Source organism: Moschus berezovskii, chromosome 1, assembly GCF_049115385.1.
Source record: "Moschus berezovskii isolate FMDL1 chromosome 1, NW_MosBer_1.0, whole genome shotgun sequence".
NCBI classification, from domain to species: Eukaryota; Metazoa; Chordata; class Mammalia; order Artiodactyla; family Moschidae; genus Moschus; species Moschus berezovskii.
Genome location: NC_142460.1, coordinates 4,546,686 through 4,560,413, shown reverse-complemented (window position 1 = coordinate 4,560,413; position 13,728 = coordinate 4,546,686). Strand labels below are relative to the sequence as shown.

Below are 13,728 nucleotides of genomic sequence, written 5' to 3'. Positions count from 1 at the left end.
ACATGAATATGGCTTCTAAGTGTGGAAGAATCTTATCCAGAGAGACCAAGCAGGGATAAATCGAGGGCTGGGAATCAGAAATGGGGTTTACCATAAGAAGGCCTGAGAGATAATCACAGATGCCATAAGGAAACGGAAAACAGTCCCGAAAGAGGGGTAGTGGAATAGAAAAGAAAAGAGAACGCGAGTCATTTCTCATTAGGGCTGGAGGGAAGGGTTTGCGAGAGGCAGGAAAAGAAGGGTCCTCAGACTCCTTTCACAGGAGTCTGAGCAGGCCAGGGTTGGGAGAATGGGCAAAGCGGAGCTCACCGCGAAGAGAAGGATGCAAAACGCAGAGGCGTCAGCTCGAGAAAAACAAGGAAGGCACCCGCAGAGGGGCCGGAGCCGAGAGAGGGCAGACGACCGACGCCGGGAGGACGGGTCTGGCCTGGGGAGGGCGGAGCCGGAGGGCGACTCGCAGGCGCCAGGCCGAGGGGCTGGGGTCCCGGAGGCGGCGGGCGGGGGGCGGCGGGCGGCGGGCAAGGGGGCCGACCCGGCGCGGGCGGGCGGCGGGTACGGATCGGGCGGGGTCGTGAAGGAGCCGGACGGCGTGTCGCGGCGGGTGGGCGGGGGCTGAGGCCGGCAGGCTGCCTCGGTCCCCTCCCGGCGCGCGCAGCATCGCATTCCTTACCTAGCGCGCCGACGGCCCCGGCCCCACCTGGCGCTCAGAAGCCCACAGCCCGCACCTGACGGCGCAGCGTCAGGCTTTATTGCCGGAAGTTGCCAGCCGCCTACGGGGCAGCGCCACGGGAAAGCCCCGCCCCCGGCCGCGCTGATTGGCCGGCGCGGCTCCTCGAGGCCGTGTTGCTACCCTGATCCAAGAGTCGGCAGCGCGCGCGTGCGCAGTGGGCGTCTCCCGCCCTAACCCACTGAGCTACTGACTGCCAGTTTGCAGTGGGTGCGGCCCGGGCCGGGGGGTACCGGCGCTGCGGAGTCCTAGGTACCCTAACGGGTGTGGGTACCTGGGTCCTGACTGCCGTGTGGACTGCAGACCAACCCAACCGCTGCCCGGAAACCATCTGAAATTCCTGATTGTTGCTTCACTTTACACCCAATTACCCTGTGCCCCTAATTGCCTTCTATATTGAGTTTAATATTAATGTATTAAGGTCGCATTGATCAATGCAAAGAAATAGAGGAAAACAACAGAATAGGAAAAACAAGAGATCTCTTCAAGAAAATTAGAGATTCCAAGGGAACATTTCATGCAAAGATGGGCTCGATAAAGGACAGAAATGGTATGGACCTAACAGAAGCAGAAGATATTAAGAAGAGGTGGCAAGAATACACAGAAGAACTGTAAAAAAAAGATCTTCACGACCAAGATAGTCACGATAACGTGATCACTGACCTAGAGCCAGACATCTTGGAATGTGAAGTCAAGTGGGCCCTAGAAAGCATCACAACGAACAAAGCTAGTGGAGGTGATGGAATTCCAGTTGAGCTATTTCAAGTCTTGAAAGATGATGCTGTGAAAGTGCAGAACTCAATATGCCAGCAAATTTGGAAAACTCAGCAGTGGCCACAGGACTGGAAGAGGTCAGTCTTCATTCCAGTCCCAAAGAAAGGCAATGCCAAAGAATGCTCAAACTACCGCACAATTGCACTCATCTCACATGCTAGTAAAGTCATGCTCAAAATTCTCCAAGCCAGGCTTCAGCAATATGTGAACCATGAACTCCCAGATGTTCAAGCAGGTTTTAGAAAAGGCAGAGGCACCAGAGATCAAATTGCCAACATCCGCTGGATCATGGAGAAAGCAAGAGAGTTCCAGAAAAACATCTATTTCTGCTTCATGGACTATGCCAAAGCCTTTGACTGTGTGGATCACAATAAACTGTGGAACATTCTGAAAGAGATGGGAATCCCAGACCACCTGACCTGCCTCTTGAGAAACCTGTATGCAGGTCAGGAAGCAACAGTCAGAACTGTACATGGAACAACAGACTGGTTCCAAATAGGAAAAGGAGTGCGTCAAGCCTGTATACTGTCACCTTGCTTATTTAACTTATATGCAGAGTACATCATGAGGAACGCTGGGCTGGAAGAAGCACAAGCTGGAATCAAGATTGCTGGGAGAAATATCAATAACCTCAGATATGCAGATGACACCACCCTTATGGCAGAAAGTGAAGAGGAACTCAAAAGCCTCTTGATGAAAGTGAAAGAGAAGAGTGAAAAAGTTGGCTTGAAGCTCAACATTCAGAAAACAAAGATCTTGGCATCTGGTCCCATCATTTCATGGCAAATAGATGGAAAAACCGTGGAAACAGTGTCAGACTTTATTTTGGGGGGCTCCAAAATCACTGCAGATGTTGATTGCAGCCATGAAATTAAAAGACGCTTACTCCTTGGAAGGAAAGTTATGACCAACCTTGATAATATATTAAAAAGCAGAGACATTACTTTGCCAACAAAGGTCCATCTAGTCAAGACTATGGTTTTTCCCGTGGTCATGTATGGATGTGAGAGTTGGACTGTGAAGAAAGCTGATCGCCAAAGAATTGATGCTTTTGAACTGTGGTGTTGGAGAAGACTCTTGAGAGTCCCTTGGACTGCAAGGAGATCCAACCAGTCCATTCTAAGGGAGATCAGTCCTGGGTGTTCATTGGAAGAACTGATGCTAAAGCTGAAACTCCAATACTTTGGCCACCTCATGCGACGAGTTGACTCACTGGAAAAGACTCTGATGCTGGGAAAGGTTGGGGGCGGGAGGAGAAGGGGACGACCAAGAATGAGATGGCTGGATGGCATCACTGACTCTGTGGACATGAGTTTGAGTGAACTGTGGGAGTTGGTGATGGACAGGGAGGCCTGGCGTGCTGTTATTCATGGGGTCGCGGAGAGTTGGACACGACTGAGCGACTGAACTGAACTGAACTGAACCCTGTGCCCCTAATTACCTTCTATATTGAGTTTAATATTAATGTATTAAGGTCGCATTGAGTATTCACTGAAAGTACTGATGCGAAGAGCTGATTCATTGTAAAAGACCCTGATGCTGGGAAAGATTGAGGGCAGGGGGAGAAGGCGACAGAGAAGGAGATGGTTGGATGGCATCAACTACTCAATGGACATGAGTTTGAACAAGCTCCTGGAGATAGTGAAGGCAGAGAAGCCTGGCATGCTGCAGTCTATGGGGTTGCAAAGAGTCAGACAAGACTTAGCGACTAACCAAAGACAACAACTCCTGAGTTTAAGGCCAAAGTCCTTTGTATTTATAAACGGTTTAGAGTACTGCTCATTTTTTGGAGGTGGAAGTGTCAGCCTGTGGGGTTTTCCCAGTAAGGAGACAAGAATGTGGGGTACTGGGTGCAGGGGAGGAGCAGGGCCCTGGTTATGACCAGTCTCTCCCATCGAGCAGGACCGGAGGCAGGAGGCTGGGGATTGACTGAGGCCAGAACCTCTCTCTGCATCACTTTCTCCACACGTAAAATGGAGCTGGTAGAAGCACTTACCTCACAGATCTTGATAAAAATTGAGTTAACACGCTCAAAACATTCAGGACAGTGCCTAGTGTACAGTAAGCAGTATGGTACATGCTCCTTGTGGCCATGTTTTCATTTATCTTTGATAAATACTGAGGGTGGACTGTGCTGGGGCATGTGTATGCAGGTAAACATATCTGCAAGTGGAGTTAGAGACAGCCTTGCTGCTCAAAGATAATGTGTGCATCCTCTGATTGGGAACCAGGACCCCACCAAAGATACACTATTGTTTCTTCTGACAGTACCTCTCTTGTCTCTGCATCCACTCCCTGCCCTAATTAACAACTGCTTGAACCTGCCTGTTGGAACTCAGAGAAGGTCATGGAGGCTGAATGCAGCCCATTTCCAAGAATTCTGTGCCCAGGAGCCTCATGGGGTCCTGCTTGGTATCAAGGCATGTACAATAATGCTCATAGTGGTTTATTGGTTGGAACAACCTAGATACCTGTCTGCAATGAAGTGGACTAACAGACGGGAGTATTCAAGCCGTGGACCACTACCCTGTGGAAGAGAATGAGCCTCTGATACATGTGACAGTGTGAATGCTTATTAGGGATAGTTTGTTAGTGAAGGAATGCAGACACGGAAGTGTATGCCATGTGACTCCATTCATGTGAAATTCTAGAACAGACAGAGCTAACGTGGTGATAGAATGACACCTGTGGTGGCTTTGTGGTGCCAGAGGAGGGACAGGGCAACTTTCTGGGGTGGTTTGGAATGAGAATATGAATGTGTTAAATATCATGGAAAGTATGTTAAACCTCAATAAACCAATACATACTTTTTCATTGGCAGAAACATTTCTATCTGACTTTTCCTGGTCAAATTTTATGCAACATGTTGAATTTAAAAAATCAAATAACCAGCAAATATGGTGAGTGCTTACCCCACACCCAGAATCATATTAAGAATTGTGGGAAGGGCAGAGACACATAGAAAGAGCTAGGAGTTTGTGCTCTATAATCAAGGCAGGAAATATATGTAACAACAATTGAGGCAGGAAATACATGTTAGAGAGCAACCAAAAATTTAAATAAAAATTCAAAAGAACCCAGTTCAGTTCAGTTCAGTTGCTCAGTCGTGTCCGACTCTCTGCGACCCCATGAATCACAGCACGCCAGGCCTCCCTGTCCATCACCAACTCCCGGAGTTCACTCAAACTCATGTCCATCAAGTCGGTGATGCCATCCATCCATCTCATTCTCTGTTGTCCCCTTCTCCTCCCACCCCCAATCCCTCCCAGCATCAGAGTCTTTTCCAGTGAGTCAAGGAAGGGCCAAAACAGTCACACAAATGACTAGTAAACTTTGATGAGGAGGTCATAGATGTAGAGAAATCACTTTAGCCTGATCAAAGAAGAGACTAAAATACACTTTGACAGGTAAGGTGCAAAAGCATAGTCTCCTAACTTAGTAGGGAATCTGACAGGGCACATGTTTTTGGCAACATCTCTTAGAGCCATGCTCCCTTTCCTCAAATGTAAATCCCAGATAACAGGTACTCCAATCTAGAAACAAAAAATGCTAGGTCTCTAAGTCTCTCCCAGTCCTGGGGTCTTGAAATCCCATCCACAAGTTCAAGGGAGCATCTGTCCACACAATCCTGTTTCTCAAGGCTCACACCAACCTTTTCCTTATATGGTGATGACAACGACAGCTCTGATAATGACAACGGTGACATGAGTGGCTGACCTTTACCTACTGCTCACTGCACACCAGGCTCTGTGCCAGATGCTCTGCTTGCCTTATGTCCAAGCTTACCCTAGAAGGTCAGTTCTATATCACTGTGTCTTGACGATGAAGCCCCGAGGCTTCCAGAAAGCTCAGCAACCTTGTTAGAAACCCACAAGTAGGCAGACGTGACTCCAGGGTATGACTTGGTTAGTCTGACATCCTCACTGTGTGTCCATCCTCCCTGGGAGGCACACCACTGGGCAGGGGCTCCTTCCCCTAGCTCTCCAGTGCTTGTAGTCTTTACCAGTTACTAGAAAACCACAAAGGCTTCCCAGATAGCTCAGTGGTAAAGAATCCTCCTGGTCAATGCAGGAGACTGGGGTTTGATCCCTAGGTCGAGAAGATCCCCAGGAGTAGGAAATGGCAACCTACTCCAGTATTCTTGCCTGGAGAATCCCATGGACAGAGGAGCCTGGTGGGCTACAGTCCATGGGGTCACAAAGAATTGAACAAGATTAGCAGCTACACAACAAAAGACAACCGCAATTTCTTGTAAATTCTTTCAGTCTCTTCAATCCCAGCCCTGCCCTGCCCCCAGCTTTGCATGAAGACTGTAAGCTCTCTGAAAGCAGGGACTAGGGTCTGATGCTTTACAGAGCCCTGAAAGCTGAATTCTCTGTGGAGAAGGCAGAGAGAGGCTAGCTTCCCATCCAGCTGATGCCATTGGATCTCACCACATGAGCACCAGGAACAAGTCCACCTTCAGAGTCACCTCATATATGGTACTGAGAGCTGGCTCGGCATCTGCGTGGATGGGGCTTCTCTGGTGGCTCAGACGGTAAAGATTCTGCCTGCCATTGCATGAGACCCGGGTTTGATCCCTGGGTCAGGAAGATCCCCTGGAGGATGGAATGGTAACCCATTCTGGTATTTGTGCCTGGAAAGTTCCATGGACAGAGGAGCCTGGTGGGCTACAGTCTAGAGGGTCACAGAGAGTCAGACATGACTGAGTGACTAACACTTTCACTTTCTGCATGGTTAATTCCATGCTAGCATGTGCTTCTTTTATTTCTGTGTTGCTTTATATGAGATTCAAGCCATGGATTAAACTTCCATAGATTGTTAGAACCAAGGAAGAACTGTTCATGGAGCCTAATCTTGTAAATAAGGCCACATTTTCATGACTCAGCTGGTCCACCAAAGCAGCAGAGCTGGGCCCAAACTCCCAATGCAAACATGGCAGTTAGGTTTCTGTGTCTGCTGTCCTCCGAGCCTGGAATTCTTGATCCTTCGCCCTACATCCATCAAATGGGAGACCACCACGGGTTGGGTGCGATTGGTAAGGTGTCTGCAGCCTTTTATCAATAGCATTGCTGAGCGGCCCTCTGACTGGTCCAGACTTCACCTATGGTCACCCTGGTCTCCTGTCTGCTGAGTAGGGGGACGACTGACCGTATCCTCCTGGGAGGAGCACAGAGGCACAGCCTCCAGGAGATGAGCAAAGTCTACTAAGGGGATCCTTCTTTGTGAGGAAATGCATGAGCAGAGCCTCTTCTCAGTCGTGAGAATTTACTCAGTTTCCGGTCAAGTCACTAATTGTACAAATGAAGGCAACGTGCCCCAGATGCCCTGTCACCCAGGCTACAGTAAAAACCTAATAAATGAAAACAGCAACATGTCCCGCTAAACAGCTGAGTTTTTCCAAGCAATTTTGCCATCAGAAGTTTACTGCTTTTTGATAAAATTGAAAATAAACAGAAACAATGGAAAGGCAGTATTTTACATGCATCTGGGTTTTAGTAAATCTTTATAGTAATGTGCCACATAATTTTGGAAAATTAATTCTGGTTTGATTATGAGCAAAAAAAATGATAAAATGGTTAATGAGCTGCATTAATCATTCTTCCAATGTCTGGGAGAAAATGAAGTTAAAGCAAATCCAACTAATTTAGAAAAGCAAGTAGAAATGAATGGGTACAAATGTCGACAGAAATGAGCCTCATCTTTTGGAGACACGTGTCTAATGCACACATGGAAATATACAACCAGAACACAGAAATTTAGCTTCTCTGTTCACATGGAAATCTCATCTTCCCCTGAAGTGCTGAGAATGGCAGGGTGAATTCGTGTCGTCAAGGAGTCTGTATCAGCTGGATGAAGGCGACCGCAGCCAGGGGAGGGGATGTGTGCAAGGGCAAAGTTTGTTTCTATGCAAACCAGAACTCACGCTCACAGGGACATGTAAGCAAGGGAGGCACTTCCTGTCCCCGTGGCGGCTCACCTTTCCTCCATATGCTGACCCCAGAGCGCCATTCCAGGTGTCTTCACCCAACCCCAAGGTCAGGGGAAGTGAAGGACGGCAAAAATACAAAAATTTTGCTCAGTCTTTCAACAAACACTTTTTTCTTTTACTCCAGCCTGAAACCTGGGGCAATGTAAGTGACCTGAGCCTCTGGCGAGTATAGTGTCACTGAAAGAACTATGTAGGGTATAGCTCGTACTGCCTGCAGCCTCTCTGCTCAAGTCATTCTTCCTGGAGAACTTCTCTGACCTGTCTGAGTGGAAAGAAGCGAGGAGAAGCAAATGCCGATGCTAGGACCATGCTTAGGCAGGGAGCCCAGCTCCAGATGCATAATTCATAGCTATCCTGCAGAAGCCTTGAGGCACAACCAAACCAGGGGGCAACCCCCCCTTGTCCTGTGTCCTGGGTCGCAGTCAGAGTGGGTCCCCAGTGCAGCCTCTCAGTTGGGGCTCAGTGAGGTTTTGTGCCCAATCCGTGTCTCATCACCCTGATCTATGAGATTGACATGTAGGCAGCTGTTGATGGAAACTCCAGGGATTAGTTTGGCTGCCGTGCTTAAGTGACTCAATGAAGTTGCTCCAAAGATATAGCAAAACCTAGAGACAGTAGCCTGGCTCCTGTTTGTTGGCCCTACTAACTCAGGTTGGCGAGTTGCAGTAAAATAAATCAAACATCTTCCCTTCCTTCTGCTTCTCATTCCAGCTCCAAAACTCCTACTTCTTTTCAAGGCAACGTAGATGTTCTAACTCGTGCAAAGTCATCGACAAGGGAGTCGATAAAAGGAAATCATGGAGATTAATGTTTCAAGATACTATCCTTACCAGCCAGGAGAATACGTGCAGTGGTAGGAAATATTCAGCCAGCATTCTGTTTGCCAGACAGCCTTAGAGTCCCATGGAAATAGTATGCATTTTAAAGAAAGATCTTGAGAGGAAAATAAATATACAATTTATACAGACATGTCTCCTTTGAACAAGGACAATTGCGCTGTCTACAGTAGTTGTTAGAGCGATGAGACCTTAAAAGGGCATTTATAAGAAGGAAGCACAGCTTTGCCGTGATCCCTGCTGTCAGAAGTGAAGGGCCCCTTGCTCTGCCTTTTATTATCCTAGTATGGAAGGGGCTAAGCCTTTGACTGTGTGGATCACAATAAACTGTGAAAAATTCTGAAAGAGATGGGAATACCAGACCACCTGACCTGCCTCTTAAGAAATTTGTATGCAGGTCAGGAAGCAACAGTTAGAACTGGACATGGAACAACAGACTGGTTCCAAATAGGAAAAGGAGTATGTCAAGGCTGTATATTGTCACCCTGCTTATTTAACTTATATGCAGAGTACATCATGAGAAACACTGGGCTGGATGAAGCACAAGCTGGAATCAAGATTGCTGGGAGAAATATCAATAACCTCAGATATGCAGATGACACCACCCTTATGGCAGAAAGTGAGGAAGAACTAAAAAGCCTTTTGATGAAAGTGAAAGAGGAGAGTGAAAGAGTTGACTTAAAACTCCAACATTCAGAAAACTGAGATTATGGCATCCGGTTCCATCACTTCATGCCCAACAGATGGGGAAACGGTGGAAAGAGTGACAGACTTTTTTTTTGGGCTCCAAAATCGCTGTAGATGGTAATTGCAGCCATGAAATTAAAAGATGCTTCCTTCTTGGAAGAAAAGTTATGTCCAACCTAGATAGCATATTAAAAAGCAGAGACATTAATTTGCCAACAAAGGTCTGTCTAGTCAAAGCTATGGTTTTTCCAGTAGTCATGGATGGATGTGAGAGTTGGACTATAAAGAAAGCTGAGTGTCGAAGAATTGATGCTTTTGAACCATGGTGTTGGAGAAGACTCTTGAGAGTCCCTTGGACTTCAAGGAGATCCAACTGGTCCATCCTAAAGGAGATCAGTCTTGAATGTTCATTGAAAGGACTGATGTTGAAGCTGAAACTCTAATACTTTGGCCACCTGATGCAAAGAGCTGACTCATTTGAAAAGACCCTGATGCTGGGAAAGATTAAAGGCAGGAGGAGAAGGGGATGACAGAGGATGAGATGGTTGGATGGCATCACTGACTCAATGGAGATGAGTCTGAATAGACTCCAGGAGTTGGTGATGGACAAGGAGGCCTGGCGTGCTGTGGTCCATGGGGTTGCGAAGAGTCAGACACGACTGAGCTACAGAACTGAACTGAACTGATGGAAGGGAAACTGCCGGGTAGACAGTGTCCACACAGGGTCTTGTGGAAGCTGGGCCTTCAGGTGGCCCGCACATCATAGGTTTGCAAACGGTGACTTCCTGCCTTAGCAAGGCTCTGTTCCCACATCACCTTCTCACTAGACCTACCTGCAGCATTTCAGTTAAAATTGTAACCGCCCTCAGGCACTCAGAAACCCCTTCACCAGTATTTTTCATCTTTATTAATTAATTTATTAATTACAACCCAGGATAGGGTTTTCCAGGTGGCACTAGTGGTAAAGAACCCACCTGCCAATGCAGTAGTCATAGGAAATGCTGGTTCGATCCCTGGGTTGGGAAGATACCCCCGGAGAAGGGCATGGCAACCCATTCCAGAGTGGAGAATCCCATGTGTCTGGAGAATCCCACGGACAGAGGAGCCTGATAGGCTACAGCCTATGGGGTCACAAAGAGTCAGACACAATTGAAGCAACTGAGCAGGCACCCCCAGGATGTAAGCTCCACCAAAGCAAAAAAAAAATTTTTTTTCTCTTATTCACCAATGTACCCCAGCTTCCAAGACAATACCTCATCTGTACCAGACACATAACAGATATTTGCTGAATAAGTTAATGAGCAAATGAATGATACACATCCTTCATATGAAAAATGTTCAATATACATGTTCTTTTTCTAGACCAGAAGATTCTATTGAACCCAGTTGAAAGACTATACCAGGAGGATTGGTAAATTGAGATATTTCCAGATTACGTTACCTATTTACTTGATGAAGTTTGATGTCGCTATGGCCCGAATTAAAACGTGATTGGTCCTGCTCTGTAAACACTGTGTGCATGGAAAACATTCACTCAGCGTCCTACGCGACATTGGTCTCTGAGAGCAAGTGAGGACTTTTCCAGTGAATGGTGTCAAAAGCAGAGAACCACAATTTCTGAAACAAAACTAAATGTTAAAGTGCCTCTGCCCACTTAACTCAGCGTCGGTTCCCCAACAGGACTTTTCACAGTGCCAACAGGAAAATGGTAACAGTATCTCAGACAGCCCTCTGGTAAGAAAAGTGCAAAAGTAAAAAGAAAATAGAGTTCTATTGCAGGTAGCTGCCTAGAGCACAGCAAATAGAACTCTGGGGCTCTTCCAGCTTCTGAGGGTTTATTTTGAGCTGTCCTCTGGCATCCCGTCCACCTGCAGCCTCCCCAGGGGAAGAGGGGTGACTCGATGAAATGTCACACATTTACACCATCTGGGTTAAGTTACAGAACACAATATGCTTTTTCTCAAAACTACAGGCATCTGTTTTGCCAAAGCAAATGGAAAGAGGTCTGTGTTACCTAGTAGGTCCCCGGCTCTATCCTCAGGTGTAGCAGGAGCCCTATGGGGAAGGATGGAACCTTCACACAGGGGTAGCTGAAGGAGGGTTTCACACAGGGACTGTGTACACACCTGTGGGCAGGGTTTTGGACACCCAGGAGGAGAGTGCAGTGCCCGAGGCTGGGGAACCTGTTGTCCCCTGTTGTCCCTGGGTGAGCAGAGTCAATGCCCAGGACAAAGGTTGCAGAGATCGGGCCATCTGAGGGAAGACCTCCTGATAACCCAGGATAAGAGGCTTACGGTTATGGAAACACAGCAACTTGTCCTTATTGCTGATAAGTAGACACCATGATGCTGTTCCAGTGGACTTGCACATGAACTTTGGTTCTTTTTATGGCTCTCGTGAGGTGGTTTGTTACATGTGTAACTGAACAATTTAGTGTTTAGAAGTGAAACTTAGGAGAGGCAGGTCCCCGTCAACAAGGGCTGATTCGTGCAGTGTTTTCCCCGGGAATTCCCTGTTGTTTGGAACCCTGTTGATGGGCCATGGGGTGGGTGGGGGGGGAGGGAATGTGGATGTGGGGAATGGGGTGTGGGTGTGGGTGGGACGGGAGGTGGACAGGGTCCAAGCTGAGCAGCCGGAGTTTGTCCCCTGTGACAGAGACTCGCAGATGAAGGTGATAGCAGAAGGGAGGAGGAGCTGAGCCCTGCCCAGATAAGAGCCAAGGAGATCACATGTTCCTCCTTCTCAAGGTCAAGGAGACCTTCCTAACTACACAGGTGCAGAAAGGTTCCTTGAAGGTCAAAGAGAGGTGGCCCCACCCCACAGCAGGTGATGTCAGCCTACCCACAGGCCTCTGTGCTGGAATTTATCTCAGCTAAGAGACGTGCATGTACACAAGGAAAGACCCTAAGATACCCCAGACACGAACTCAGAGTCAGACAGAGCCAGGTGATTGGCCAGAGAAAACCGGAAGAAATGCCTGTGGAAGCGATTCAGACCACAGGGGGATGTGACTCCCCTCTGAGCCCGCCGGGGGGTCTATCTGCGGCTGCTGCTGCTAAGTCGCTTCAGTTGTGTCCGACTCTGTGCAACCCCATAGATGGCAGCCCACCAGGCTCCGCCATCCCTGGGATTCTCCAGGCAAGAACACTGGAGTGGGTTGCCATTTCCTTCTCCAATGCATGAAAGTGAAAAGTGAAAGTGAAGTTGCTTAGTTGTGTCTGACTCTTTGCGACCCCATGGACTGCAGCCTACCAGGCTCCTCCGTCCATGGGATTTTCCAGGCAACAGTACTGGAGTGGGGTGCCACTGCCTTCTCTGCGGGGGTCTATCTACACATACTCTTTTTCCTCCTAGTATACTTTACTCCTTTCACTACTTCTGTCTCTTTGTGGAAATTCACTTTCATAAAGCCGACAGGCCAGGGCCTTGTTACTGTCCCTGGTGGTCTAGTGGCCAGGACTCAGCACTCTCACCGCCATGCCCGACCTCAGTCTCTGGCTGGGAGCTGAATCCTGCAGTAGGCCGAGGTCCACTGAGGCCACAGCAAGATGGGTGTCGGGAGTGGAGGCTGGGCTTGGGGGCTGGGGCTGTGCCTGCATCTCGGGCTTGAGGGTGCCTGTGCCTTGGGTATGACCTTCACAACAGACCCCTTTCCACTGCAGGTGAGACCTTGGGTTTGCCCTGTGATCACAGTTCTCTTGCAGATCTAAGAAGCACTGTTGGTTTTCAACTTGTTGGCTTCTTAAACTTGTTGTAAAACCACAGGGGTGGTGACATTCAGGCTCTTTGAGTGCCGTCTGGGAGCCTGGAGGCTGGAAGGCCACGTTTTGAGCTCAGGGCTCTCAGCTCTTGCCCTGGGAACCTTCTGGACAGCACAGAAACTATACTCAATATTCTGTGATAACCTATATGGGAACAGAATTTGAAAAGCAATACATATTCAGTTATATGCCTATAACTGAATCACTGTGCTGTACAACTAACATGGCATTGTAAACCAACTGTACTTACTTCAGTAAAAAGTAAATCAATAGGGACTTCGCTGGTGGTCCAATGGCTAAGATTCCACACTTCTAACACAAGGGGCCTGGGTTCGATCCCTGGTCAGGGAACTAGATCCCACACATCATAACTAAGAGTTTGCATGCTGCAGTGAAGACTGAAGACCCCACGTGCCGCAAGTGAGACCCGGCACAGCCAAATAAGTAAATAAAGCTTCCATTCCAGAGGACGCTCGAAGCTGAGGGCTTGTGTATCAGGCTCGGCAGTAAAATGCATTTTGGACACTGCAGGCTTGGTTGCGGGTCTTGGGACCCTTGGCAGCATGTGTCACAGGGACCCGCTACTCAGCATGGCCCAGAAAGCAAACATCTTTCACCCGTGGCTCCTTGTCTACCTATGTACTTAGATGTGTTTGGGATTAATAACACACTTATTTGTTAAATGTTACTGAACAAATTGTATACTTTTATCATTATACCCTTTCCCAATAAACAAAAATTCTGAGCACAATAATACCAAATATGTGTTCATGAGAAACTGGGAAGTAAAGTTGGGTTTTCATACCTTTGTTTGGGAGCCATGAGGGAGGCAGCCGGCAGACTGGACAGCCAGCCAGTCTGGTGTGGCCACTGCTTCCAGGAGGAGCCCCAGCTGAGTGGGAAGGCCGAGCGCCCAGGAGGAACTCCTGGGAGGCACCTCCTCCCGCGCCT

At 48.1% G+C, this 13,728-nt stretch overlaps 1 protein-coding gene across 4 annotated transcripts in view; it reads right to left on the bottom strand.

Annotated features, from left to right (window-relative positions):
• FBXO25 (F-box protein 25) overlaps positions 1–796 on the bottom strand; it is a 31,679-nt gene extending 30,883 nt beyond the window's left edge. For all 4 annotated transcript variants that reach the window (XM_055415943.2, XM_055415954.2, XM_088834971.1 and 1 more), the window contains exon 1: positions 671–796. The gene's annotated coding sequence lies outside the window, so the exon portion shown is untranslated. The remainder of the gene's footprint in view (positions 1–670) is intronic.
• Positions 797–13,728: the final 12,932 nt, after the last annotated feature.